A 5,809-nucleotide genomic window follows, 5' to 3' on the forward strand; every position below is an offset into this window, starting at 1 on the left:
CTGCTTTCCGGCCGCTGTGCTCACAGCCAGAGCAGAGAAGCACAGCGCCGAGGACAGACAGCGGTAGGTAAGTATGTAGCGGTTGTTTTTTTTACTTTAACGATGGTAACCAGGGTAAACATCGGGTTACTAAGCGCGGCCCTGCGCTTAGTAACCCGATGTTTACCCTGGTTACCAGCGAAGACATCGCTGAATCGGTGTCACACACGCCGATTCAGCGATGTCTGCGGGGAGTCCAGCGACGAAACAAAGTTCTGGACTTTCTTCCCCGACCAGCGACAGCACAGCAGGGGCCTGATCGCTGCTGCCTGTCACACTGGACGATATCGCTAGCGAGGACGCTGCAACGTCACGGATCGCTAGCGATATCGTCTAGTGTGACGGTACCTTTAGGGTTTCAGTTATAATTGGGGGGTTTCCACTGTTTCGGCACATCAGGGGCTCTCCAAACGCGACATGGCGTCCGATCTCAATTCCAACCAATTCTGCGTTGAAAAAGTAAAACAGTGCTCCTTCCCTTCCGAGCTCTCCAGTGTGCCCAAACAGGGGTTTACCCCAACATATGGGGTATCAGCGTACTCAGGACAAATTGGACAACAACTTTTGGTGTCCAATTTCTCCTGTTACCCTTGGGAAAATACAAAAGTGGGTGCTAAAAAATATTTTTTGTGGAAAAAAAAAAGAATTTTTATTTTCACGGCTCTGCATTATAAACTGTAATGAAACACTTGGGGTGCAAAGTTCTCACAACACATCTAGATAAGTTCCTTAGGGTCTAGTTTCCAAAATGGTGTCACTTGTTGGGGGTTTCTACTGTTTAGGTACATCAGGGGCTCTGCAAATGCAACGTGACGCCTGCAGACCAATCCACATAAGTCTGAATTCTAAACGGCGCTCATTCCCTTCCAACCTCTGCCATGCGCTCAAACGGTGGTTCCCCCCTACATATGGGGTATCAGCATACTCAGGACAAATTGGACAACAACTTTTGGGGTCCAATTTTTCCTGTTACCATTGGGAAAATACAAAACTGGAGGCTAAAAAATAAATAATTTTTGTGGAAAAAAATATTTTTTATTTTCATGGCTCTACGTTATAAACTGTAGTGAAACACTTAGAGGTTCAAAGTTCTCACAACACATCTAGATACGTTCCTTAGGGGGTCTTCTTTCCAAAATGGTGTCACTTGTGGGGGGTTTCAATGTTTCGGCACATCAGGGGCTCTCCAAACGCGACATGGTGTCCTATCTCAATTCCAGTCAATTTTGCATTGAAAAGTCAAATGGCGCTCCTTCCCTTCCATGCTCTGCCATGCGCCCAAACGGTGCCTTATCCCCACATATGGGGTATCAGCATACTCATGACAAATTGCACAAAAACTTTTGTGGTCCAATTTCTTCTGTTACTCTTGGGAAAATAAAAAATTGGGGGCGGAATATCATTTTTGTGAAAAAATATGATTTTTTATTTTTACCACTCTGCATTATAAACTTCTGTGAAGCACTCGGTGGGTCAAAGTGCTCACCACACATCTAGATAAGTTTCTTAGGGGGTCTAGTTTCCAAAATGGTGTCACTTGTGGGGGGTTTCAATGTTTAGGCACATCAGGGGCTCTCCAAACGCGACATGGCGTCCTATCTCAACTCCAGTCAATTTTGCACTGAAAAGTCAAACAGCGCTCCTTCCCTTCCGAGCTCTGCCATGCGCACAAACAGAGGTTTACCCCCACATATGGGGTATCAGCGTACTCAGGACAAATTTTACAACAACTTTTGGGGTCCAATTTCTCCTGTTACCCTTGGTAAAATAAAACAAATTGGAGCTGAATTAATTTTTTTGTGAAAAAAGTTGAATGTTCATTATTTTTTAAACATTCCAAAAATTCCTGTGAAACACCTGAAGGGTTAATAAACTTCTTGAATGTGGTTTTGAGAACCTTGAGGGGTGCAGTTTTTAGAATGGTGTTACACTTGTGTATTTTCTATCATATAGACCCCTCAAAGTGACTTCAAATTGTGAAAAAATGGTGTTGTAAAAATGAGAAATTGCTGGTCAAATTTTAACCCTTAACTCCCTAACAAACAAAATGTTGGTTCCAAAATTGTGCTGATGTAAAGTAGACATGTGAGAAATGTTACTTATTAAGTATTTTGTGTGACATATCTCTGTGATTTAAGGGCATAAAAATTAAAAGTTGGAAAATTGCGAAATTTTCAAAATTTTCGCCAAATTTCAGTTTTTTCACAAATAAACGCAGGTAATATCAAATAAATTTTACCAGTATCATGAAGTACCATATGTCATGAGAAAACTATGTCAGAATCATCATGATCCGTTGAAGCGTTCCAGAGTTATAACCTCATAAAGGGACAGTGGTCAGAATTGTAAAAATTGGCCCGGTCATTAACGTGCAAAGCACCCTTGGGGGTAAAGGGGTTAAACATGGGGGAAAATATTTTCTGAGTCCCTCTTCTACATGTCTTACAGTGTCCATTGCAGTCCCTCCTAATCTGTGACAGCCCTTTTACTTAGTGCATAGGTTATATGAGTCTAGGAGTCGCACTACCGAACAATTTGAGCAGAAGGTGTATTAGGCCCTCCAATACAGGGTGTATCAGAGTCATTACACAGGAAATAATGTTTCCTAACATTTTTTTTCCTGTAAAATCCACTTTATCTTCGGTTTTGGATTTTTTATTTTCACTCCGTAAAAGTGAAGTAATACTCTGACAGAATTGTTCCAAGCAGCGATCTGGGAGCCATGATGAGTCCAGGCGTCTTCCCCATGCTGTTCCCATTCCATTTGGGTGTTGTTTCCATCCACTTGAGTGATTTTCCTGCCTTCCCAGCCCTTCTGTTAGGGTCTTCCGGAAAAATGCTCGAGTTTCCCATTGACTCCCGTCCGAGTGTCTGACCTGCTTGATTCGATTACCGATTTTAGTGCTCGCTCATCAAGAACTGTTACCCAAAAAGACTTAATGCTGTCATATATTTAAAGGGTAGTCCAGCAAGGTATCAGTTTAGGGCTGGCTCACAGGAGCATAGAGCACAGCCGAGTGCTATGTGATGTTTTATCGGACAGCACTTGGCCCAATGTTATACTATAGGGCAGTGTAGTTCAGCGATTATTTTTTCATGTGCTTCGTCATGAGAAACCAATCACAGCATGCAGCAAGCGGCTGCGAGACTCGGCTTACACACACCCATACATGAGTGCGTGTGAAACATCGGACTGCACTTGGATGCCATTTGAGTAGAGAGCGATTACCGTGGAGACAGGCAATGGAGAAGAAAGAAATTACTTTCTCCGTCTTCTCCGTACATGTTCTCCAATTCTCTCATGTGAGAAGATCAGAACATAGTGCACTGACACGCGAATGAAACCCTGAGAGAGTTTGAGCCAACTGTATTTGCATAATGGGCCCCAATTATCTCGCATCAGAGAATCCAAGGCCGTGTTACCCCGGCCTAAGGTGTGCATATCTATGCAACCGCATTATTTTAGTTCTTTAATATTTTCTTTTTGCGCCCGAAAAGATTTCAGTTTAGTTTTCAATAGAATTGTACAGGATATGGGAGGCATGAAAGGTAGGAAAAGTTCTGAAATGATTGTTCTTGGTATGATTTTTTAGGTGACAAAAACCTAGCATTTTAAAAGGGGTGTGCAGACTTTTATATCCACTGTAACTCCAGGCATGCTCCATAACTGGATATATCTCCAGACTTTGATATACACGAGGATTAATTCTTAACATATACAGTCTGTCTGGTGTCAGCAGAGCGCTGCCTTTGGTATATGCATATGTGCAGTAAATATGGATGCCGCGCTCACAATCCTGCTTTAGTTCTTAATTAAAAACTTTACATCAGGAGAGCCGATCTTCAGACCCCTGCTGCCCCTCATTGTCTCACAGCAGTCAGTTCTGGCAGAACAGGTTCTCTGGGATCCTGCCTCTAACTAGATTACATTATTATCTGCTCCATGCAAATACCCGCACTCAGTACAGCAGCACAAATACCACAATATAGATATGTATATACACGACACTCTATCGAAAAATAAAGAAAGCGACAATTTCCCTTGTCCCTACTCTCCACGTTTATCTGATCCAACCTTCTCCTATGCCCTTTTCTTTCCTGACCCTTCCTCTCTTCCTTTCCTAACTTTTTCTTCCACATTCTTTTCCTCTTGCATTAACCTTTTTTTTTCTCTGTTGATTCTTCTTTGAATATATCTTCTTAGGTGCTTGTTTAATAGAGCAAGTTTTACATCACTATGTTATGTTTTATTACTCACCTTATTGTCTATAACTATAATCCCCTTCCCATAAATTGTTAAAAAAAATCCCCACAAATAAAAAGAATAGTGTTGAAAAATAAACAAAGCAGGGAGCACTCAAAATGGGAAACTATCAAAAGTCCAGTGAAACAGCTCTGTGGATTCGAAACATTGCTTGTTGCACAAATGGATTATTAAAAGTTTCACCAGACTTTTCTATCTATCTATCTATCTATCTATCTATCTATCTATCTATCTCATATCTATCTAATCCATCTATCTCATATCTATCTATCTATCCCATATCTATCTATCTATCTATCTATCTATCTATCTATCTATCTATCTATCTATCTCATATCTATCTATCTATCTATCTATCTATCTATCTATCCCATATCTATCTATCTATCTATCTATCTCATATCTATCTATCTATCTATCTCATATCTACCTATCTATCTATCTATCTATCTAGTTAGATTGTATCTATCTCATATATATTATGTATCTCAAATCTATCTATCTATCTCATATCTATCTATCTATCTATCTATCTATCTATCTATCTATCTATCTATCTATCTATCTATCTCATATCTATCTATCCCATATCTATCCATCTATCTATCTATCTATCTCATATCCATCTATCTATCTATCTATCTATCTCATATCCATCTATCTATCTATCTATCTCATATCTATCTATCCCATATCTATCTATCTATCTATCTATCTATCTATCTATCTATCTCATATCCATCTATCTATCTATCTATCTATCTATCTATCTATCTATCTATCTATCTATCTATCCCATATCTATCTATCTATCTATCCCATATCTATCTATCTATCTATCTATCTATCTATCAATCTATCTATCTATATATCCCATATCTATCTATCTATCTATCTATCTATCTATCTATCTATCTATCTATCTATCTCATATCTATCTATCTATCTATCTATCTATCTATCCCATATCTATCTATCTATCTATCTATCTATCTATCTATCTATCTAATATCCATCTATCTATCTATCTATCTATCTATCTATCTATCTATCTATCTATCCCATATCTATCTATCTATCTATCTATCTATCTATCTATCTATCTATCTATCTATCTATCTATCTATCTATCAATCTATCTATCTATATATCCCATATCTATCTATCTATCTATTCCTGTAAGTGAATATTACATTCACTCATTTGAATATATTTTTACATAGTTTTCCATATATTAAATTAAAACCTTTTTTGATCTCTCAAGCTTGCGTCCCCAACCAGTCTGCTGCGAGTAGTTTAATAAGTTACTGTAGTTTATCAATTAAAATTAACCACAGATCAGCGCAGGAAAAAAAAGAGAAAATAATTACATAATATTGCAATATTTTATATTTAATTCAGGTGTATAGATTGAAGAATCATGATGACGAATTACAGAAATTATATATGTTAATATATTTCATTCTTATTATTTATTCTTTAACTGTTTTTTCTTCTACAAATTAG

This window comes from Ranitomeya imitator, chromosome 2 (assembly GCF_032444005.1).
Source record: "Ranitomeya imitator isolate aRanImi1 chromosome 2, aRanImi1.pri, whole genome shotgun sequence".
NCBI lineage: Eukaryota > Metazoa > Chordata > Amphibia > Anura > Dendrobatidae > Ranitomeya > Ranitomeya imitator.